Raw genomic sequence first — 25600 nt, 5'->3', positions numbered from 1 at the left:
TCCCCTAGGATTAGCTGGACACTTTCCTCCCTCTGCCCTAAACTGAGGAATAAAAAAGTGAATCTTATTCCTCAATCCGACTCCGCCAATGTTTAAACAATTAAACCAAATAAAAAGACAAAAGGGGCAGCCTGCGAATCACAAATGAGACAAACTAAAAATGCGATAAAGGGGACGATAGACAGCCCAGTCCCGACCATGCCCTTGACAGTGGTAGTGGACACGTGTGCCCTGAAGAAGGGCACACCGCCCCAAATATAGCTGCAGTAGGAGGAGAGCCTTTCAGGACAGATTATCCCCTCAGTCGCCTGCTGCCTGGAACGGTCAATGGCAGCATGGTGCCACAGTGGTTAGCACTGCTGCCTCACAGCACCAGCAACTCGGATCCAATTCTGGCCTCAGGTCACTGTTTGTACAAACTCTGCACTTTCTCATTGTGTCCACGTGGGTTTTCTCTGGGTGCTCCAGTTTCCTCCCACAGTCCAAAGATGTGCAGGTTAGGTGCATTGGCCATAGCCATGCTAAATTGACCCTACAGTCAGGGGATTAGCAGGCTAAATATGTGGGGCTATGGGAATAGGGCCTGGGTGGGATTGTGGTCAGTGCAGACTCTTTGGGCTTCCTTCTGTAATGTAGGTTTCTATGAAGAGTTTAGCCAGGCCTAGAGGCAGGTTCATAAGGAAGTCATTCTCCTCCTCTTTGCAGTGGACGCCCATAGATCAGGAGAAGTGCAGGAAAAACTTTACAGAAGGTTGGAGTGCAGTCTAAAGCAACCCATACACATGGTGCACAGGCTGCAAAAATATCCCTCCATCCCAACCTGCACCCATCAACAATCCACAACTAGATACCCTCCCAGCCAGCAGGGGTAAAGTCACTGCTGCTCACTTTAAATCACAGGGGCTTCAGGATTTTTGGGGAGGTCGGCCATCTGATACTGTACATTGTAGCTTCTGCTCGGCCTGTATCAATGCTGATTAAAAGTGATGGGAGGATCACAAAGCCAGTATGGGATGATGTTGGAACCTGTTCTATAAGCAAGCATTTTAATTCTTAACTTGAAAGACTACCACTAGTAAAATGGACAAGTTTATAAAGGCCATCCACGAGCATTACTTGCCACTGAGGGTGGGAGGTGCAGAGTCTGATGTTCTTCTACCTATTTGAATTGAGAGAAATCCAGAAGGGATGAGAATTATGAAACTTCTACAAGCATCTTCACAAACCGTCTCCAGCAAATCTGAGCAACTGCTTCTGGCCACAAATTTTGCAGTGTCGCCATTCACATTTTAATATAGGTTTCTGCCAACATTAAGACCTGAAAATGTTTGAAAGATTCAAAAAGAATGTTGAAGTTACCCTCCCATGCATTTCTCTAAAATGCACATTCTACATTCCTTGAAGCCCACTCCACCACCTCCACATCAGGCCCAGCTCCAGATGAAATCTTTAATTTATTGCATCTTTGCCACAGTGTAATAGTACGTTTCACATAGTGATGTGTTGCTATGCATGCAGCAATTCCATAGCCTCTCCCATGCACACCAATCCCCCATTTCTCAGCAACTTGCAATGTCATGATTCAGTGCTAATCACCATATCCTGATAAGAAACACACCAGCAGACAAACACTGGTTTGTCCAGGTTGAGAAAACTACATTGCAAACATGAGAAAACACAAAATCCAAATGGTAAACTAATTAAGTTTTCCAAAAAGCACAATACTGCAAATACTGGAAGCGAGCGTATTGCAAGTATCCCATAATATTGTTAACACCTGGTGAAACAGGCAATGTGGGAAAAGTTAATATACCAGTGAACCATGGCCAAAAGTGGAACTCCTTGGGTGGGGTTCCTAACATCCTAACCCATTAACAAGGGAGCAGTTTATTGGCAAATATTAAAGTAGATCTTTGTGAAACAATGCAGGATTGATTCTGTACTACCATACAGGCAAACAAAATAGATTATCTTTACAATGATTCAGAAAGTACCACATGACAGTGTATTGACTGAAGACGCAGATGCAATTTTAGTTGTCTATTAGTCACAAAACTGCAAGCCTTGGGCAATCACATCACAAGGGTCTTTGTTCCTTTTTATTTGATAAATGTTACTTCACAAATCAGGGACAACATGCAAGAGCATACAAAATGACTCAAGGAGGTGTCCATCTTGTGATTTTTACCCAAGTAATTTTAAAATTAATTTTATGGGTGCTGCCAGCTAAGCCAGCATTTATTGCCCATCCCTACTTAATCTTGTAGTGAGCTACTGGACGTGTGGGTACATCTATAGTGCTATTAGGCAGGATTTTGACTCAGTTTCAGGCGGGCTTGGAGGAGAACCTCCAGGCGGTGGTGTTCCCTCACTGTTCTTATTCTTCTGGGTGGTATTGGATTTGGAAAGAATTGCCTATTGAACCTGAGTCTCTAAAGTTCATCTTGCAGATGGTACACGTGGCTGCCACTGTTTATCGGTGGAGGAGCAATTGAATGTATGGGGAAGGGGTAACAATCAGTGGGCTGCTTTATCCTGATGTTAAGCTGCTAGAACGTTATTGGAGCTGCACTCATCCAGGCAATGGATATCATCACACTCCTGCCTTGCTGGGGGGTGCTAGCCTCTGACTTGCTCTGGTAACCACAGTATTTGTATGGCCAGTTTAGTTAAGTTACTGGTCAGTGCTAATCCCCAGGATATTGATTGGTTGGGGGGCGAAATCTAGTGATATCAAAAGGTGATGATTAGATCCTCTCAAAGATGGCAATGCCTGCCACTTGTGTATGGAGTGTATGTTATTTGCCACTAAGTCAGCCCAAAGCCTGGATATTGTCCAAGTCTTGCTACATTTGGATATGAACTGCTTCAGTCAGAGGAACCATGAATGGTGCTGAACAACTCTGCACAGCCTCACCTTGGACCTTATTGTGGAACATCATTGATGAAGCAGCAGAAAGTGGTTGGGCCTAGGACACTACCCTGAGGAACTCCTGAAGTGATGTCCTGGAGCTGAGATGATTGACTTCAACAACAACAGCCTTCCTTTTTGTGTCAGGTATGATTCCAATCAGTGGAGAGCTTTGCCCAATTTCTATTTGCTAGGGCTCCTTGATGCCATACGCCATCAAATGTTGTCTTGATGTCAAGGGCAGCCACTCTCTCCTTACTTCTATCATTTTGTCTAATGTTTCAACCAAGGATGTATGGGGGCAAGAGTTGAGTGACTCTGACAGAATCCAAATTAGGTAGCACAAGGATCAATACTTTCAGCTTAACAGCCAGAGTGCAATCTGCAACTAATTCTACTGCCATCATGAGAAATTGGACAAAAGCTTTGGGCAGAACAGTATGGAAAGTATAGTTTAAAACAAAAATGAAAAGTTCTTCAAGCATTAACCCAAATGGTATAATATCAGAACACCCGGTTTCAAAATAATGCAATGAGATGGTTTAGTTCCACACTAGACCCCTATTTAAAATCTCAAAACACAACCTGTTAAAGTTATGCTGTGGAGATGCCAGCATTGGACTGGGATGGGCACAGTAAGAAGTCACCTGATGAAGGAGCAGTGCTCCGAAAGCTCATGATTCCAAACAAACCTGTTGGACTTTAACCTGATGTTATGAGACTTCTGAAAGTTAAAGCAAAATTTAACTAAAAAATTTGTTTTACAACTTATTTGTCTCAGGAGAATTTTTAATTAATTTGGGGAAAAAAAAACCTCCAGGATAGACTCGGACTGCAGGAATTGGAGATAGATGGCATCTGGAATCAGGACAAAGCCTGATGGGCAGGGGGACATTCATCAGCTCACCCTGCTCCAAGAGACAGCAGCAAGAGTTCCAATTATTTGGAAAATAAGTTAAACAGTTTATTACTGTTGTAAAAATGTATGCCAGTGGTATCTATTCTGTATTTGCTAATATTTCAGTCCATTTACTGTTCCTTTTAAACTCTGGCAGCTGTGTTTGTTCAATAATTAGGCCATTGTCTACATAAAGAAGAAGTTGTGTTCGGTTGGACAAGAATCAAGCCAGTCCAGTCTGCATCGTCAAAAAACTAAACCGTTCCAATACTGCCAGTCCCAGGAGGGTGTTAGTCCCATTTATATTCTCACCATGAGTGGCACTAATCTTGTTCGCCCCGCCCCAAAAAACCTATATGATCTAGACGGTATTGAAGGGGTGATAGAATTGATTGCATATTTAAGAGGAAAGAAGTCAGAGGCTGGGAATACAGATTTATCACATGTATTAGTATATAGTGAAAAGTACATTCTTGCACATTATACTGACAAAGCATACCATCCGTACAGAAGGAAAGGGTGCAGAACGTAGTGCTACAGTCATAGCTAGGGTGTAGAGAAAGATCAACTTAGTGCAAGGTAGGTCCATTCAAAGGTCTGATGGTAGCAGGGAAGAAGCTGTTCTTAAATCGGTTGTTACGTGATCTCAGATGTGTGTGTCTTTTTCTCCGACGGAAGGGAGAATGTTCTGGGTGCATGGGCTCCTTAATTATGAACAGTGGAGGGAGAATAATTGGATGACTCCTCACCAGGAGCAATGGGTCAGTTGGCTTTCATCCATGTCATATTGTTCTATCAAGTGTTGCGATAGTACACAACTGGGCAAAATCAGTCAGTCCAAGAATTAAATAAGTAGAACATTGATATTGGTCTTCTCAAGAACACCAAGTCATGGCCAATATTCCTCCTAACCAGCATTGTTGTCCCAATTACAGTTTGCAGGGATTCAAAGCCTGCAGAATGCTCATAAATGTTGAGTCAGTTATGAACTATTGGGATGTAATAAATTACTGCCTTATGCTTGCAACTGTGAAACCTATTAGGATTTACTCCTTGGAAGAAAATATGTTCTGAAGTCAAGTTTTTTTTAAATTGCCAATTTTCCATTCTACAATGAAAGTGTCTTCTGCATTCTTATGAGGGGGCTGGTTTGGAGTCCGTCAAATATGTTTGGAAGCAAAGTTATTAGCCAATACAGGCTGTTGAACACAATTTCCCTACACTTTGTCTCAAACTCTGGTCATGCATATTATCCAGGCTGGCCCTCAAGAGGCTCTAATTTATGATTTCAGTCCTCAAAGTCTTTTTTGTCCAAGGATTTGTTTGACACCACAACTACACACTTTTGATCTCCTTACAGACTTTCCTTGCAGGGTGGACAAAGGTTTACTGCCGACTCAGAATCCCTACAGTGCAGGAGGAGGCCATTCAGCCCATTGAGTCTGCACTAATGACACTCACCCAGGCCCTATTCCCTTAAACCCACATATATACCCTGCTAGTCTCCCTGACACTATGGGGCAATTTACCATGGCCAATCAACCTAACCTGCACATCTTTGGACACCGGGAGGAAACACACAGACACGGGGAGAACGTGCAGCCTCCACACAGACAGACAGTCACCCAACACCAGAATTGAACCTGGGTCCCTGGCACTACAAAGTGGTAGTGCTAACTATGGTGCTGCCCAGGAATGAGACTCACCTGCTCTTGCCTCCATAGGAGGGTTCTAGTAGACAATGTTTATTCTCTAATGGAAACATAAAATGCTTACAGGGCTCGATGGGATAGGTGCAGGGAGGAGGTGAGTTCTCAGAGTCAGAGGTTTACAGCAGGCCCTTCGGTCCAACTTGTCTATGTTGCCTTTTTTTTAAAGCCCCTAAACTAATCCCAATTGCCCACATTTGGCCCGTATTCCTCTATACCCATTGTACCCATGTAACTATCTAAATGCTTTTTAAAAGATAAAATTGTACCCGCCTCTACTACTATCTCTGGCAGCTTGTTCCAGACACTCATCACCCTCTATGAAAAAATTGCCCCTCTGGACACTTTTGTATCTCTCCCCTCTCACCTTAAACCTATGCACTTTAGTTTTAGGCTCCCCTAACTTTGGGAGGAGATATTGGCCTTATCTATGCCCCTCATTATTTTATAGACCCCTATAAGATCACCCCTCAGCCTCCTACGCTCCAGAGAAAAAAGTCCCAATCTATTCAGCCTCTCCTTATAACGCAATTCATCAAGTCCCAATAGCATCCTAGTAAATCTTTTCTGCACTCTTTCTAGTTTAATAATATCCTTCTTTATAATAGGGTGACCAGAATTGCACACAGTATTCCAGTTGGCCTTAACAACGTCTTGTACAACTTCAACAAGACGTCCCAACTCCTGTATTCAATGTTCTGACCGATGAAACCAAGCACGCCGAATGCCTTTTTCACCATTCTGTTGACCTGTGACTCCACTTTCAATGAGCTATGAGCCTGTACCCCTCGATCTCTTTGTTCTGTAACTCTCCCCAATGCCTACCATTAACTGAGTAAGTCCTGCCCTGGTTCAGTCTACCAAAATGCATTACCTCGCATTTGTCTAAATTAAACTCCATCTGCTATTCGTCAGCCCGCTGGCTCAATTGATCAAGTTCCCATTGCAATCGGAGATAACCTGCTTCACTGTCCACTACACCATTGATCTTAGTGTCATCTGCAAACTTACTAACCATACCCTCATATTCTCATCCAAATCATTAATATAAATGACAAATAAACAGTGGGCCCAGCAGCGATCTCTGAGGCACACCACTGGTCACAGGCCTCCAGTTTGAAAAACAACTTTCAACAACCACCCTCTGGCTTCTGTTAAGAAGCCAATTTTGTATCTATTTAGATACCTCACTGTGGATCCCACAAGATTTAACTTTATGCAACAACCTACCATGCAGTACCTTGTCAAAGGCCTGGCTAAAGTTTATGTAGACAACATCAACTGCACTGTCCTCATCTACCTTCTTGGTTATCCCTTCAAAAAAAAAACTCAATCAAATTTGCGAGACACGATTTTCCACTCAAAGCCATGCTAACTGTCCCTAATCAGTCCTTGCATCTTTAAATGCTTGTAGATCCTGTCTCTCAAAATACCTTTCAACAATTTACCCACCACAGTTGAGGGGCTCACTGGCCAGTAGTTCCCAGGCTTTTCCCTGCAGCCGTTTTTTAACCAAAAGCACAACATTTGCCACTCTCCAATCTTCAGGCACCTCACCTGCGACTATCGATGATTCAACTATCTCGGCTAGGGGACCCGCAATTTCCTCCCTAGCCTCCCACAACGTCCCGGGATACACCTCATTAGGTCCCACAGATTTATCTACCCTGATGCACTTTAAGACTTCAAGCACCTCTTTCTCTGTGATATGCAGAAGGGTCACAAACGTTACAAAAAAAAAACTATAGATGCATTGTGACAAGACAGAGCTAGATTAGGATTTCTGAGAATCAAAATTACTGGAATAGTGAAGGGAGATTGGCCATTTAATAAGACCATTACTGTGCAAGCTTGAAGGGCTAAAATGTCTATGTTCTTCTAGCAACATTCCCAGGCATGTGAATAAACCATCAACGTAGAGTAAATTTGTTGCTTTTGTTTTATTCTCAAATCAACTGAACTTGCTTCAGATCAGCGCTATCACAGGAACTACATTTGATTGTTTTCACATCTCAGAAACATGGTCTCGGCTGGTCAGGCTGCATCTGAAATGCTTCAAAGGTGACAGCGGACTTGGTATCACGGCCATCTTGTGGTAAGCAGCAGATCGCTTTGTAGAGACTTGCTAGGCCAGAGTCCATCGAGTACTAGCCATGTAGAGCACATTATACCAATTGGTACAGGGACAGATCAAGGAGGAATGGTAAACAGAAGAATATTTAACTAGTTAATAATCCAGCAATTGTCATGGATGGTGCTGGAGCATTGATTTCTAGGAATCTGGTAAACAATCATTGTCACGGAGCTGCGTGGTACAGCATCAGTTTAGGAAAGGCTGGTTCAACCCACTTGCTGCAACATTACAGATAATGGAGGGGGAAGGATTCCAGTGTCAAGGTGAAGATTAGAAGCTGATCGCCCCATACGGATGCTGCTATCAAAATGGTAACATGGAAAGTCATGGACGGGAAGGAAAAGCCATCAGATATGCCAAACTCCCCGACATGGGGAGGAGCAGGATACTAGGGGAAAACAAAATTCACTGGGGAGAACAGTTAGCTTATGAGGAGAGATTAAATAGACTGGGCCTGTACTCGGAGTTTAGAAGGCTGAGGGGGATCTTATAGAGACTTACAAGATAATGAAAGGGCTAGATAGGGTAGAGATAGAGAGATTCTTTTTGCTTAGAAAGGAAAACAGAACTAGAGGGCACAGCCTCAAAATAAAGGGGGGCGCAGTTTAGAACAGAGTTGAGGAGGAACTTTTTCACTCAAAGGGTGGTGAATCGCTGGAATTCTCTGCCCATTGAAGTGGTGGAGGCTACCTCGTTGAATATATTTAAGTCACGGGTAGATACATTTCTGATAGACAAGGGGATTAAGGGTTATGGGGAGCAGGCGGGAAAGTGGAACTGATCCACTTCAGATCAGCCATGATCTTATTGAATGGTGAGGCAGGCTCGAAGGGCTAGATGGCCTACTCCTGCTCCTATTTCTTATGTTCTTAAAACACATGGAAGTGATTCAAATGGGAAATAATGGGAGAGGTGGGCAAGGAGCAGACCACTAATAATATCTTCAAGCAACTTAGATTCCAGCACCTGCAGTATTTTGCTTTTATCTAGGACAGGAAAGTAATTATGGGATAGTTAGAGTTGAGGAAAAAAATATTTGCTGAATTGTAGATGATAAATCACAGCCTCAATTCCTCTAAGAATAGTTAAATAAATATAACTTCATGTGAATGTAGCACAAGCTGTTTGCTGCTGCCAACATCATATTCTGCATTCCTCATTGAGTTAATTGAAAGTCTCATGATTCTGATCGCAATCTTGTGATTTGTGCCGTACTGGTGCCAAGGTTTCCACGGGTCAGGGGGAGTCTACCAGGGACTCAAATACATTTCAGTACCTGGTCATCTCCCACATCTCAAAATCAAAACTGAATAGCCAGCATTAAAAAGACAAGAGAATCTAAGGCTGGGCTACAACTACAGCACTGATATCAGGCACTTCTTACTGATGCTAGTGAGATCCATGTTGTCTCAGTTCACATCCCTGAAGCAAAGTGTAGGGTTTACAAAACTCAGCATGACTGCCAAGGTTAAAAAAAGGTGCAGCAACTCAGCAAGGACCTTTGCTGTGATAATCCTTTCAACCCTTCACCTCATGAGATTAAAACAAAACACACCAATAGGTCTTGTGTACTATTAATAACTTAAGTGAACAGTACTCACTCCCCCCACCCCACCAAAATATATGTATTCCTCTTTTGAGGCTTGGAGCCTACCTCCTCATTCTGTCCCATCGCAAAATTATTATACACATCATGGTTCAGTGAACTTTGAATTATTGAAGTTTTTATCTGAAGAGAATTTTACAACTCCTATTGATCCATCGCAGCAGGGTGGTTAGCGTTGCTGCAACAGCACCAGGCACCCGAGTTTGATTCCTGGCTTGGGTCACTGACTGTGCAGAGTCTGCACATTCTCCACGTGTCTGCGTGGGTTTCCTCCGGGTGCTGCAGTTTCCTCTCAATCTGAAAGAGATGCTGGTTAGGTGCACTGGCCATGCTAAATTCTCCCTCAGTGTGCCTGAACAGGCACCAGAGTGTGGTGACTGGCGAATTTCACTAACTTCATTGCAGTGTTAATGCAAACCTGACTTGTGACTAATAAATAAACTTTATCTTTTGTTTCTTTACATGTCCTATTACCATCACTTTTCACTTTACATGCTTTCTTCTTGCACAAATCACTGATTTTCATTTTATTCCTCTCCCTTTGCTGGCTAAAAAAGGTTTTTCAGTTCTGGCAAAAATCAATAGGCCAAAATATTAAAAGTTTCACCCCACGGATACTATCTAACTTGTTGAGTATTGTGCTGGGCAGCTAAGAAATACTAAAAATCTAGGATGCGCATCTGACTAGAAACAGCTTTTAAAAATGATTACTAGGCAAAAGAATTAGATTCCCCTGTTTAGCCGAGCTGACAAGAAGAATTCTAGTCAAACTCGAACACAAAAGGAATGAGTCAAAACTTGTCTATAAGCACTGGCAGTGTTTCCATTGTACCCCAACATGAATCAGCAGCTATGGAATAAATATATATACACATTGAAGCAGGAATTAAGTCATTACGTTCTTGAAGAGCATTGTTTCCCCCTTAAAGCTAATAAGGCCAATCTTTGAAAGCATATTTCTTCTCAATCACAATATAGGTTAGTGAAAGGGCAGGCAATATACAGTAGGAAAGTGATCTTTTCACTGCAAGCAATGATGGGAAGTGAGATGCCAAAAAAAAATGCATGCGGCCTCATCGATTTGACAATTGCTGCTCATGAATCAGGGGGGCTGCAACCAACAGAAAACTCAAGGTCAATGAAGGATCACTGCTGCCATAAGGAAGGCATTTTCACAGATCCTCATCAAATCTACACACATTCTGGTCACAGGACTGGGTGAACTACTCCATACATAGAAATGTAGAAGATTGGAACAGGAGAAGGCCATTCGAACCTGCTCCGCTATTCATTACAATCATGGCTGATCATCCAACTCAATAGCCCAATCCTGCTTTTTCCCCTCCATAACCTTTGATCCCATTTGCCCCAAGTGCTATATCCAACTGCCTCTGGAATACATTCCTGAGGTAATGAATTCCACAGGCTCACTCCTCTTTGGGTGAAGAAACGTCTCCTCACCTCCGTCCTAAATGGTCTACCCCGAATCCTCAGATTGTGATCCCTGGTTGTGGACTCCCCCACCATCAGGAAGATCTACCCTGTCTAGTCCTGTTAGAATTTTATAAGTCTCTATGAGATCCCTCTTCATTTGTCTGAACTCCAGCGAAAATAATCTTAAAAAAAAAATCTGGTCAATTTCTCCTCATAAATCAGTCCCCAGAATCAGCCTGGTAAACCTTCACTGCACTCCCTCGAGAACAAGAACATCCTTCCTCAGGAAAGTAGACCAAAACTGTACACAATACTCCTGGCGTGGCCTCACCAAGTCCCTATATGATTGCAACACATCCCTGCTCTTGTACAACATTTTACCAATTAATAAAATGCAAATATCAATAGATTTTCTCTCAGCTTGAATGATTTAGTGAACATGGATGTGTAAATTAAAATATTACTCTAAAAAGCCCATTAGTGGCAGATTCCAAAAGAAAGAAATTGGAGACATTACTCCCAAAATACGAGGACTCAGATTTATCCCTCCCATCCCCTAGGCATTGACTAGGCCTACAGATACCTCGATGAAGTGCTCAGATCAATAGGAATTTGTTTAACAAAGTGATTATAGGCCACGTTACTGCCTGATCAGCCACTTCTAACAGTGATTAAAAGTTTCAAAAAAAAGAGAGAGTCCGCTGTTAATGCTCAGAATCAAACTTTTCATTCACAGCTGAAGCCCAGCCAAGTTAGAATTCTACTACTATCATCACCAATCCCCAAATTTACTTCAACATTCAGCATGTGCATTATTGGCACCATGGTAGAATGCCTACAATGCAGGAGGAGGCCACTTGGCCCATCGAGTTTGCACCGACTCTCCGAAAGACAGACGCACGTACGCACCATGGATGGTCCACCTCATCTGTACAGCTTTGGATTGTGGGAGCAAGCCAGAGCACCAACAGGAAACCCAGGCAGACATGGGGAGAACGTGCAATCTCCACACAGACAGGCAGGCACCCGAGGTAGGAATCGAACACGGGTCCCTGGTGCTGCGAGGCAGCAGCTGCCTTAGGATGAGGAAGATGAAAACCCAGGAAACGCAATAAAGCTTCCCCCTCCCCGTGGCTCAAAACAGAAATGCAGATGTTGAGTCCATAGGATTGGGTCCTGCTGTGATTCCACAGCCTGCTTACAACAGCCTCAGATCAGGGGAACAAATGGTTAATTGTAGGAGGCACTGGCGAATTATAGGTGCCCAGAAGACACTTTAGGGGAAGGAGGGAAAATGAAATAAACAGCACCTTGGAGGTTACCTAATGGCGCTGTTAGGCAGTGGACATTAATCACTATTTCCAGAGGCACTGTCCAACAAAACGTCAACTGGAGTTGGCTCAGGAGAGGGCTTAGTTTGAAGTTCTCATTACAAAATCTTTCATCAGACCCTGCTGTCCTGTCATTAACATCTGTGGCGAGATTAATTTTACAAGATATCCTTCCTCTTGTTCTAATCCATATGATCTAGTTAGTGTCCAATTTGCAAGGGGAGCTGGGATCGAGGGGGAATTTAAACAACATATCATAAAATTAAGTCAAATTGATACATGCATAGCGCAGACTTCAAAATTTAAAACTTTTATCCTACAAATTTAATACTGGAATAAACCACAGACAAATTTAAGGGCTCTGACTAGCAACAATCAAACCAAAGTCCCTTTGAAGAATCCTAGAATGTTGCAGCATAGAGCACTACTTGACTCATCAGTCCCAGTCTTAGCTTTCAAACAGTTTTCAGGTACTAAAAAGTTGCTTTTCCAGAGTTGCTATTATTTCCTATGACATCAGTAAAGATGCACACTTACAGACTTCATCAGGAACAAGGAAAAGCTACCCTAGTCCCTACAGGTCTTCAGAATGTCTCCTACCAAAGGGAGGACTCCACGCCAAGTGGGATCTACTTGGTCCCTCATGCCAGGTGACCTTGTGCTGCCATCAAGAGAGTCAATCACCAAATTGCCCCTCAATATTCAAGTCACGTACTATTCCTACAAATTTCTTTTGCATTATTTCCATACTAAAACCTATTCTAATTAGACAAATCTCCTTTTTCCTTCCACACTTCACAAATGAAAAGAGGGGCAAATTATTCCACATCTACAACATTTTCTTCTTCACTGTCAATAGGGTTCAAGTCTATTTTTAGATGCAGTTTTCTTTCCAAGTGCCCCAACAGTCTTTTCTTCATCACCTAGTTGGCATTTGATCTTGGTTTCCTGTTTATTCTTTGTACTCATTTTGCCTCAAGCCAAGGATTGGTCATGTATTTCCCTCTAACACTGGCCTACTTTTAAGGACGTAATACAAGACACCACCTCCTTAAACTTCCAGTAATTTAAATAGCTATACAGAGTTAGAGAATAGCTCATCTTCACAAGCTGTTGCCACCCACATCCAGAATAATTCAGATTTGAAGTCAAAGAGGAAAAAGGGCTCAAGGATAGAGAACATTGCTTTATCTACCTGATCCCAACAATGGGAGCGCTTTACCAAATTATCAAAAAGTTTACAATTAACCAAGTTATAGCCCTGTTTTGTTCTTCTGAATTTTTTAGTCAACAGAACAGGCCTCAGAAATGATCGGCCAGAGGCTGTACAGTACATCTCTTTATTTGAGACATGCTAATATAAGGACCTCCAAATCCAAAAAGATGGACAGTAATGCAATAACTTGCATTCATAGAGTGCCCCTAATGTAGGCAACCTTCCCAAGGGTAAAATTCTCACTAAATTAGCTACCCACCAGGATTACTTCCTAATTTGAGAATGGAAAACAAGAGACAGATTGCAACATTTTAGATACTTGGTAAACACTAACAAGTAATGATCATCTCTTCATTAGGTTAACAAAAAACAAACTCCCTTACTAGTACTGAGGCGACAAGACTAAAGGCTGCGATCAGTTTGTGAAGCTAATAATAGCTTTCAAGTGCAACTCTCTTACCATCCATCTTACCTAACTTAAAGAGGGCAGAGAACAAAGATTAGCATTAAGTAAACAAGGATCAGTTATCAAAGATCACTCAGGCCTTTGAGATATACTGGAAGGCAAAGTTTTGCCACCATTTCCCAAGGATAGCAAATAGAGAATGACATCATAGAGCTACACCCTCTCCAGTAGCAAGCCAAGGTCACAGATTTGCATACAAATGAATAAATAAGCTTAATGTTTAATAGCCAAAGCCAATGTGGTTTTGTAGATTCTTCTTAAAATACAATATCCTACCCCTCCAGAAAATCTCAAAGTGAAATTTGATATTCAGGAGATCACCACTGGGCCTCAGATGGATTGCTTTCCAAAATCTTATGTTGCAAAAATTGAATTTGACATTGTCACAGGGAAACAGTGAAACCATTATAACAATCCAACAGAGTAACATTTTCAAACTCTTGTGGGATGCTAAGGATTTTCTTTTTGCCATGAACCGTGCTGGAAGTTGCCTTGGCAGAAAAGAAAATATATTTTCCTAGTACCCTTCCATTTTCTCCCCAGGCCGTTCCAAAGTACTTCACAACCATTGCCACTTACATTGGCAAGCAGAACGGCCAAGTTACACACACAACCTCATAACAGCAATGATTTAAATGACCAGGGTTGAACATCAGACTTGGCTCGGTAGTAGGGTGCTTCAATCAGATTGTTGAGGCCAATAAAGCACATTATTTAAGCTGTCTCACAGTTCAATAATGGAGTACTTCATTATTGAGCATTTTCTTACTCATTTGAAACAGGAATTGGTCATTTAGCCCCACAAGCTCGTTCCATCATTCTTATTTTTGCTTCTGTCCTTTGGATCTCTCAATTGCCACTTGGTTCCAAACCCATTATCCAGAGGCTACAAATTTTAGACTGCGTACTGTATCACAGAACTTCATTGCAGTGTTAACGTAATCCTTACTTGTGACTAATAAGTCAATTTTAACTCTATCCCTAGACTCCCCAGTCAGCAGAGGTAGGGTAATAGTTTCTCAGAGCTCCCCCCACCAAGCTTAGTCTTAAATTCTAGGGACTACATCCCGAGTTGATGTAATTTTCTTCCATTTAACCCAGAAGCATTCTGGTAAATCTATACTCCTGTAGATTACACTCCTGAGGCACATATGTTCTCAAGGTTTGGAGCTGAAAATTGCTCATAGCACTTCAGACAGGGCTTTGTGGAGCATTGCACTGCCCAGATCAAAAATCAATTTACCAATTTCACCTCAATAACATCTGTAATCCTACACAGCTGACAATATTAACCATGTTGGAGTCAAATTTGCTATGCTTGTCTATCAAAGTAATCACGAAATACTGCAAATAGTTCTTAAATTTTTTTTTAAACTCCAAAGTTACAAAGCCAATGGTCAGAATGGACCAGAGATCCAAATCTATTCCTTGCTCCAAAAACCAAATTCCAATCGAATCTGATTCATTTTTGCGCCCCACCTTGGGCTTGATCTTAGCCAAAAGGCAGAGATGCAAGGCCCCATTACACTACCTTAATGATAAGCCACATTACCACATTGTCAATTTGGTTAACTACCCATTATCCCTACTCGTTTCCTGCTAATTTCCTAAATGGGTCCACTCCGTGGGCTTTAGTAGTCTTTTATGGAATGACATCATTAAAATGCCTTCTGGAAATTGTGATGGTAGTGTACCTTTAAGAAAGGTATCATTTTTTAAAATCATGATCTCTGCAGTTCGCAAGCAGGCCTTTTGATTTGTTGTGGTACTGGCAGTCTACTAGAAGTCCTTTCATTGCTGCTTCAATGGTTTAAAAACGGGGTTTTGTTTATTCTTAATTTGGGCCTCGTGCATGGACTTGGAATTTATGAATGAATGGCAGGTTGTGCGTTTTGGACAGTTTTTTTCTTCAAAGTGAATTCAAGGTTTCGCTTTCAGTTTAGCTGCTGTTTTAGTTAGAAGCTATTTAGATATGAGACTTAAAAGTAGTGTTTCACTTTCTCTTCCTGGGATTGTAAATTTTGCTGGCTAGTAAATTCTGCAGGTTTCCTAGCCTTCTTGGAATGAAAATTCTATTGTTGGTGGTTTGGCTAGTTAGTAGCTACAGTCTCTCGCCCTGGTGCATTGGGAAGCTGTTCTGACTTCGAGCTTGTCTGCATATATCAAGAAAACTGCAGCATCTAATCAAAGACTAAGTTCCAGCATCATGAGAGTATTCGGGTTTTCTATGCTAAGCCTGATGGTACTTAGCTGTTAAGATTTATACAATATCATTGTTGTTTTTAAATTGATAAAAGTTACTGCTAATTTTCTTTCTAAAGATTGTATTCTTAAATAAACTTTGTTTGATAAAAGCTCCCTAGTGAATCAATTGAATCACACCTGAAGTGAAACATCTCATGCTTACCTGAGCCAAATTCAAATTGCAAAACTTATGATCGAGCAGGACTTCATAAAACGAGTTTCTGACCTGCGTTATAACAAAATCCAAGGACTCGTTTCACTGGTCACAATGGTGACCCCAGGATGTTGATTAGATGACTGGTGCCAAATTGGTTGTAAACTTTCCCACATATCAAAATTACATTTATTGTGAAGTGCTTACAAATGCAACTTGTTTCTTCTCTCAGTACTATTATTCAAGGATAAATATTGGTCAGGCCACCAGGAGAACTCCCCAGTTCCTCTTTAAATATGCATTTTTTCACATCTCACCCGCAGCACTAGTTCTACAATTGACAGCATGAACACAAAAGCCAATTTTTAAATCTCAAAGTTACAACAGACCAGAATGCAAGTATGCATTTAAAGGTGTTGTCAAAAGAGCTTTGGCAAGTTGCTACTTTGTGACTGCCACAGCGTACCAGTGGTGGAGTGAATAATTACCAAATCAAACTTAGTGGTGCTGAGCTTCTGGAGTGTTACTGGAGCGTTACTGGAGCCCTAGTGGAGAATCTTCCACCAGACTCTTGATTTGTGACTTGTCGACGGCGGACAGGCTTTGGGGAGTCAGGATGAGAGTCGCTCGCAGAGAATACCCAACCATTGATTTGCTTTTGCAGTCACAGTATATACAAGGCTGATTCTGATCAATGGTGATCCCAGGATGTTGACAATAGGGCATTCAGTGTTAATACTGTTGCTTGTCAAAAGAGAGGTGGTTACATTCATTGGAAATGGTTATTACCCAGCAGTTAATTAGCAAGCAACATTAGCCCAAGTCTGAATGTTGTTTGTGTCTGCCTTGCTGCATGTGGGCAAGGACCATGTCATTATCTGAGTCGCCACAAATGGAACCTGCCATGGCATCCCCATGATTAGAGGGAAGGTAATTGTTGAAGCAGGAGACTGTGAACCCATGTCCCTAGAGAATCAGCCTGGGCCTCTGGATTACTAGTCCTGTGACATTACCACTACACCATCTCTCATTTCTCCCGATTCTGAAGCACGTTCAGTAGTTATAGGTAGGGTTTTGTGGAAGCCCTTCCATCCATGCACTCAGTTATTTAACATCACGAGTTTCAAAAAATTTTGCTGAAGATAGGCTTTTGTGAGATGGATCCTCGACTTCGGATTTTAGACCGAAGATGGTTTTAATTGCTTTAGCCTGGGCACTGACACACTGTGTTCCATCATCATTTCATGCACAGAGTGAACTCTTATCCAGCTCTATGCTTGCTCCAAAAACCAATTCAAATTTAATCCAATTCAAACCCACAAGAGGGACATTGCACCCAATCTTGGGCTTGATCTGACACTTTGCCAAAAGCACACTCCTGCCAAGTGATCATGGTTTCACTCCTGCCATGGAGCCGCCTTCAGTTAGTGGTTTAATTATTCACAACTGGATGCGGCAGGACTGCAGAACTTAAATCTGATTGTTGGACGCAGGATTACTTGGCTGTCTCACTAATGCTAAATTGCCATACTCTACACCCCTCAGTGAACCAGGTTTTATGATAATGATAAGAGATGTCAGGTGTTAGTTTATAGATTTATGGTGAAATAATACTCTGCTACTGTGTATGACACACAACGCCTATAAAGCTTTCTTGCCCATGTTTGACTTAACCTATGAGATTCCACAGGGACCAGTTTAAACATTGGTGCTATTTCCTCATGACTTCACCACCTCCAGTGAGTCTATCCTGCTGGTGAAATAGAACGTGCCCAGGAATGGTGATTGAGGGATCTGGGTTATTGGCTGAAAAGTACAATTCTCTAAATGTGCTGACAACATTGCCAATGGAGCTGCCCAAACAGGTCATAAATAGCCGAAGCGTCACAGCTAACTAACTACAAACGATTGTCTAGCAAATGATATATATCATATGTAAATGATTAGAATTGGGGAGAGGCAATGCCAGGTGTTTGTTTTAATTTTCCTCCCATCCTCATCTAAGGTAGCAACAGCAGCTGTGGTACAATTCCACAGCCGAGCAACATCTGGCACTGCACATCTGTAACCAGTGTGTACAAATCTAGAACGAGTTACCAGGCAGTCCACATCTATCTCTAGAACGGAGAAGCTTTTACAAACAGCAGATAAAATCCCCATTGGGCCCAGTTATACAATCCCAATAGTCAAGACCAGACTAATCAGCATATTAATTGGGGGAGTTTAGGAACTGTTTTAAAGTTACTGGCTGTTTGACGGAGACAGAGTGCTGGCCCCCATTTCAGTGCTCAAATCACTAGACTAGAGGTACAGCACAAGGCCACCACAGTCTCCATGCTGGCTATAACAAAATAACTGCTCTTTCCCCATGTACCTAAACAAACTATCAAAGAAAATGCAATTTTCACACATGAAAACATAAATTAGGTGCATAGGTAGATCATTAGCTCTGTGAGCCTGGTCTGACATTTGATAAGACCATAGCTATGATCTCAACTCCAACAGTTGGCAGTTTGGAAGGTAGATTCAATGTTAGTATTCATTTCTAGGGGGCTAGAATACAAGAGCAGGGATGTACTACTGAGGCTGTATAAGGCTCTGGTCAGAGGTGGTTATAGCTGGTTGTTTTTCAAACTGGAGACCTGTAACCAGTGGTGTGCCTCAGGGATCAGTGCTCAGTCTACTGTTATTTGTATTCATATTAATGATTTGGATGAGAGTTTAGGAGGCATGGTTAGTAGGTTTGCAGATGATACCAAGATTGGTGGCATAGTGTACAGTGAAGGAGATTGTTTTGGATTGCAATGGGATCTTGATCAATTGGGTCAGTGGACTGACAATTGGCAGACGGAGTTTGATTTAGATAAATGTGAGGTGATGCATCTTAGTAAATCGAAGCAGGGCAGGACTGACTCAGTTAATAGTAGGGCTTTGGAGAGAATTATAGAACGAAGATCTAGGGGTAGAGGTTCATAGTTTCTTGAAAGTGGAGTCAGAGGTGGACAGTGGTGAAGAAGGTATTCCACATGCTTGGTTTCATTGGTCATTGAATACAGGAATTGTTGAAGTTGGTAAGGCCACACTTGGAATATTGTGTACAATTCTGGTCACCCTGTTGTAGAAAGGATATTCGGAAACTAAAAAAAAGAGTGCAGAAAAGATTTATTGGGATGCTACCGGGACTTGATGGTTTGAGTTATAAGGAGAGGACGGATAGACTGGGACTTTTTTCTCTGAGTGTACAAGGCTGATGGGTGATCTTAGAGGTCTACAAAATAATGAGGGGCATAGATCAGTCAATATCCCAAAGGTAGGGAAGTCTAAAACTAAAGGGCATAGGATTAAAGTGAGAAGAGAGAGATACAAAAGGGTCCAGAGAGGCAATTTTTTGACAGAGGATGGTGGCTGGAACGAGCTGCCAAAGGTAGTAGTAGAGGCAGGTACAATTTTGTCTTTTAAAAAGCATTTAGACAGTTACATGAATATAGAGGAATATGGGCCAAATGCAGGCAATTGGGATTAGTTTAGGGTTTAAAAAAGGGGCAGCATGGACAAGTTGGGCCGAAAGGTATGTTTCCATGCTATAAACCTTTGACTCTGTGACCCTATTTGGAATATTGTGAGCAGTTTTGGGCCATACCCAAGGAAGGACTTGCTACCCTTGGAGGGGGTCCAGAGGAGATTCACAAGAATGATCCCAGGAATGACAGGTTTAATCATATGAGGAGTGGTTGAAGAATCTGAGTCTCTACTTGATGGAGCTCAGAAGGATGAGGGGGATCTAATTGAAGCGTACAGAATACCGAGAGGCCTATCTAGAGTGGAAATGGAATGGATGTTTCCAGTAGTGGGAGAGACTTGAAGTCAAGGGCACAACCTCAGAGTGAAGGGATGCTCCTTTAAAACGTAGATGGGGAGGAATCTCTTCAGTCAGAGGGTGGTGAATCTGTGAAACTCATTGCCACAGAGGACTATGGAGGCCAGGTCATTGAGTTTCTTTAAAACAAAGATAGATAGTTTCCTCAATCAATAAGGTGATCAAGGGTTACAGGTAGAAAGCAGGAGAATAGGAGCCATGATGGAGCAGACTCAAAGGACCAAATAGCCTAATTCTGCTCCTATCTTTTATGGTCTTACCCTCCATATAATCTTTGATTCCCTTGTCAATCAAGACTCTAAATTTAAATATTCAATGACCCTGTCTCCACTGCTTTGAGGAAGAAAATTCAACTGACTAAACAGATCCACGGAAAAGATTTCTTCTCATCTGCCTTACAAAAGGACGCCCTTTAATGTACATAAGAACATAAGAAATAGGAGCAGTAGGCCATCTAGCCCTTCGAGCCTGCCCCGCCATTCAATAAGATCATGGCTGATCTGAATTGGATCAGTTCCACTTTCCCGCTTTCTCCCCATAAACCTTAATTCCCCTGTCTATCAGAAACCTATCTACCCGTGACTTAAATATATTTAGCGAGGTAGCCTCCACCACTTCAACAGGCAGAGAATTCCAGAGATTCACCACCCTTTGAGTGAAGAAGTTCCTCCTCAACTGTGATCTAAACTGCCCCCGCCCCAACGTAGCTCCTAATTCGAGCCCCTTCCACAAGGGGAGTTGAGTTTTCAGGAGCTTTACTTCTTCCAGTATCATTCTCATTCTGCTAAACTCCCAATGGGCACAGGCCCAGTCTTTCCTCATAGGATTAGTATTCCTACCCCAGGAATCAGAACCGCTTGTTAAAATGAGTCCAAAGCTGTGCACGGTACAGGTGTGGTTCCACTATCTCCCTTTACAACTGTGGCAAAACATCCCAACTTTTATATTCAGTTATCCTTGCAACATTCCAGTTGCCTTTGAATCATTTGCTGTACCTGCGTGCCAACTTTGTTAATCATGCATCAGGACACCCTGTACCACAGAATTCTGCAATCACTCAATTTTAAATCACATGCTGCTTTTCTGTGATGTTCGCAATTTTCCAAACTCGTATGCCATCAGTCAAATTTTTGCCCACCTACGACCTCTTCAGAATTTACTTTCCTACCTTTGTCATCAGCGTATTTAGCTAGCAACTGTACATAGTGCTGTCATTCAAGTCAGGTCATGACAAATTGTGGAGGCCCCAGCACTCCATTCATCACACCTGAAAAAGTGACCCATTTCTGCCAGTTTCATCTAGCCTTCCCAAAGAACATAAGAAATAGGAGCAGGAATAGGCCATCTAGCCCTTCGAGCCTACCCTGCCATTCAATAAGATCATGGCTGATCTAAAGTGGATCAGTTCCACTTTCCTGCTTTCTCCCCATAACCCTTAATTCCCCTGTCTATCAAAAACCTACCTACCCGTGACTTAAATATATTTAGCGAGGTAGCCTCCACCATTTCAACGGGCAGAGAATTCCAGAGATTCACCACCCTTTGAGTGAAGAAGTTCCTCCTCAACTGTGTTCTAAACTGCCCCCCTCCTTATCTTGAGGCTGTGCCCTCTAGTCCTGCTGTCCTTTCTAAGCAGGAAGAATCTCTCTACTTCTACCCTATCCATCCCCTTCATTATCTTATACGTCTCTATAAGATCCTCAAAGATGGAATCAAAGAAGGCAGATCAAAACTAGCTGCACCAATGCCTGGTACAATTGTAGCAAAACTTCCCTAGTGGCAATAAACCCTTCAACCATTATAAATAGTTGTCATTCCAAGCAGCACAGTCCCAGCTTCTCCAGACTATTCCATGCATGGTGGCACAGTGGTTAGCTTTGCTTCCTCACACTATCAGGGACCCGGGTTCAACACCCGGCTTGGGTCACTGCCTGTGCGCAGTCTGCACATTCTCCCCATGTCTGTGTCGGCTTTCTCTGGGGGGCGGTCCAGTTTTCCACCCACAGTCCAAAAGACGTGCTAATTAGGTGAACTGACTATGATAAATTCTCCCCAAAATGTATCTGAACCAGCGATGCAGTATGGTTACTGGGGATTTTCACTGTAATTTCCTTGCAGTGTTAGAACTGGTCTAATTATATCTGTTTAAACCACACAACACATCCTGCCCAATGTTCTTCAAAACGCACAAGCGGAGAGAAAGCGAACAGAGATATATTCCATTATAGGAGATATTGGCACAGCTTCCACTGTATTAATGCAAAATTATTTTGTTCATCTGACAAAAATTAAACACTGAAATTATTAAATTGAAAATCTCGTCACATACCCAAGAAAACTGGTGTCCAGAGGGGGAATTTTAATCAATCGAATCAAGATAATTCAAGTTGTGGGAGTATAGCATTTAACTGCAGATCAAGAGGTCCCGGGTCAAATCTGAGTGCCTGCTTCAGTGTTTCAGGGACACGTTTTTGGGCTGGCACATTAGCATAACGATTAGCACGGCTGCCTCAGTGCCAGGGACCTGGGTTCAATTCTGGCCTCGGGTGTGTGCATGTGTGGAGTTTGCACATTCTCCCTGTGTCTGCATGGGTTTCTTCCAGGTGCTCTGGTTTTCTCCCACAGTCCAAAGATGTGTGGGTTAGGTTGATTGGCCGTGATAAATTGCCGCTTCATATCAGGGGGATTAGGAGGGCAAATATGTGGGTACAGGGCTCGATGGGCCAAATGGCTTTCTTCTGCAGGAGGAAGAGGAGGATAACAGAACCTGGCTGGGAATTGTCATCGGTGCAAGCTAGATAGGCCAAATGGCCTCCTTCTGCACTGTAAATTCCATAGAAACCATTCAGTGCAGAAAGAGGCCATTCAGCCCATCGAGTCTGCACCGACAACAATCCCACCCAGGCCCTATCCCCATATCCCTCCATATTTATCCACTAATCCCTCTAACCTCTGCATCCCAGGATACTAAGGGGCAATTTTAGCACGGCCAATCCACCTAACCTGCACATCTTTGGACTGTGGGAGGAAACTGGAGCAACCGGAGGAAACCCACACAGACACAGGGAGAATGTGCAAGCTCCACACAGACAGTGACCCAAGCTGGGAATCGAACCCAGGTCCCTGGGCCCATAAAATTAACATGCAAAAATTATTAGAAATCAATTTGTGATCGAACTGGTAATCCTTGTCAAATATCTTTCAACTCCCATGGGGTGAGTAAGAGGAACTGGCTTTCAAACTCTCTTTGTTACACACACACACACTCCATTCTGTCAAACAAGAAGTGTGTGTGTGCTGCTAAAGCTGTCATTATAAACACTTCTCCCACACAGCAGGAATTTCTTGCTCACTGGCCCCCATCGCTTTATATCCAAACCAGTCTGAAGGACGGCCCGGCCCATCCCACGCCCCAGAATCAGTGTTCTATCATCTTCGCCGTACGTAGGAAAGGGTGGTGCTTTGAAATGAATGAGTGTGCCTCTACAACACACACAAAACTTCTGGGCTATTACAGGCCGGAAATAAATGGATAAAAAAAAGGATAAAAAAAAATGTATAAAGTCGATCTTAAAAAATCACCAGCCATTAAAAGGGAGACCTGGGATGATACGTATAATACGATGGTATGAAAGCCAGTAATCTTTTCGAAGATACAGAGGAAAAAAAAGTCTAGTAAAGAGCCACATGGAATTGGAGGCAAGTTCCATACTCCAGACCTGGGACAGGGAGCTACAGCCGCCAAGAAACTGGGATCAGAATAAAGAGGTGCTCGGTGGCTGGCACAGACATGATGGGCAGAAGAGCCTCGGTGCTTTTGAGTAAAAGATAAATAGTTTTTAAACGCGCTACTTGTTGCTCGCTGCCGATTATCCGATGGGCCCCGAACTTCCCATCTCCAGACGTAAAAAAAAATTGAAACTCATTCAATTTCACCCCCCCCCCCCCCAAAAAAAAGAGATTAAGAGAGAGAGAGAGAGAAGGGCTGTAATCCCGAGGATAACTGAGAGACTGGGGTCTCTGGTTGCTGAATCACTCACCCGGGCTCCTCGCACTTGCCGCAGTTTCGGGGGGGGAAAAAAAAGGAAAAGAGACAAGCCTCAAAGTTTAACTTGTCTCGCCCAGCCCTTCGATCAGCTGATGGAGTGACTGCCCCTGAGCTCAGGGCAGGGAGTCGCCGGTTGGATGGAGAGATGAGATCAGTTAAAAAAAAAACGGGGAGTGGGTGGAAGTGATGGCAATCTCAACATTCATTTGTTAAACAAGGATGAAAAAAAAGAGGGGAGGGAGGGAAGAAAAACACCCGCCCGTGTAATTGACAACTTGTGACTGTAACTGACACAGGGAACACCCTCTGTGTCAGCTCACTATTAAAAGCAGAAGTTCCTAACAATGTCTCGTTTTCCTTTCCAAGATGAACTAAAACATCTCGCTTCCTTTAAAAAAAAATTCACGGCATGTGTCTTTTTTTAAAGGCACGCAAGTCTATTACTGCCACTTACAAAATAGATGTGTCTCAAATGCGGAAATGATTCAACTGAATAAAACAGTTCGAGGTGGCTATCACTAACTTTTATTGTAAAGCACACATTCCAAGTCCAGTGACACGGCAGGGTGTGTGTGGAAAAACTTTCTCACCACACACACACACACACACGTGGAGTTACAAATGAAGAGGGTGGGTTAGCAATGGACAAAGTAACGCTGAAATGTGAAACTATTTACTTAGCAATAGTTCGTGTCCAGTATCACCCCTTAAACAGATATCACGTTCCGGGTGGGGGGGGGGGTGGACTGAAATTGGGATGTTTGGCTGCAAATAAATATGAAAAGCGTTTGGATGTGGTCAGTAACTGCCAGCTCAGAACACTGCTTTTTTTAAAAATGAAATACTATAAATCTCCCACTAGCACGTTGTAAGAAAGAGATCATTCAAACTCGTTAATAATTATGACATCTTGAAATTTAGCCCAGCTAAATATTTGCGACTAGAAGTAACGCTTGAACCCACAAGAAAACAATTAAGTAGAAAGAAAGTAGCTTACTTTTAATAAGTTGCCTTTACATCCATGTAAAACATTCACTTGAAGAGATCTACTTCTGTATCAGTAGTGGAACAAAACCTCACTTTGTGCTGTATTGAAGCTTCAGTTACTGAGTGTTTATTCTTCAACATAGATCCCTTCATCTGCTACTGTCATGGCAGCCTCTCACCTTTTACCTTTGGCTCCACCAATCACCTCTGCTGAAATTCTAACAGTAAGAAGTCTCACAACACCAGGTTAAAGTCCAACAGGTTTATTTAATAGCACAAACTTTCGGAGCGCTACTCCTTTATCAGGTGAGCCATTTCCACATACACTCACTTGATGAAGGAGCAGTGCTCGGAAAGCTCGTGATATCAAATAAACCTGTTGAATTTAAACCTGGTGTTGTGGGCCCTTCTTATTGTGCCCACCCCAATCCAACACCATGTTATGGCTACCACTGAAATTCTAACTGCCAGCCCAGCCCAACAGCCTTGCATTTTGTTTACATTTTTTGGGGATGTGGGCATCGTCGGAGGCCAAGCGTTTGTTGCCCAACTCCAATTGCCCTCGAGAAGAAGGTGGTGAACTCC

The 25600-nt window shown here is 42.6% G+C and overlaps 1 protein-coding gene across 2 annotated transcripts in view; it reads right to left on the bottom strand.

Annotated features, from left to right (window-relative positions):
* LOC145347647 (very long chain fatty acid elongase 1-like) overlaps positions 1-25143 on the bottom strand; it is a 78217-nt gene extending 53074 nt beyond the window's left edge. The window contains exon 1 of one of the 2 annotated variants that reach the window (XM_080195308.1): positions 25026-25143. The gene's annotated coding sequence lies outside the window, so the exon portion shown is untranslated. Of the gene's footprint in view, positions 1-24020; positions 24137-25025 lie in introns of those variants that run through there. The other variant, XM_080195306.1, reaches the window with a different exon arrangement.
* Positions 25144-25600: the final 457 nt, after the last annotated feature.

The sequence above is a fragment of the Carcharhinus amblyrhynchos genome, chromosome 9 (genome assembly GCF_965287045.1).
Source record: "Carcharhinus amblyrhynchos chromosome 9, sCarAmb.v2.hapA, whole genome shotgun sequence".
Taxonomy (NCBI): Eukaryota; Metazoa; Chordata; class Chondrichthyes; order Carcharhiniformes; family Carcharhinidae; genus Carcharhinus; species Carcharhinus amblyrhynchos.
This window is presented reverse-complemented; position numbering and strand designations above follow the sequence as displayed.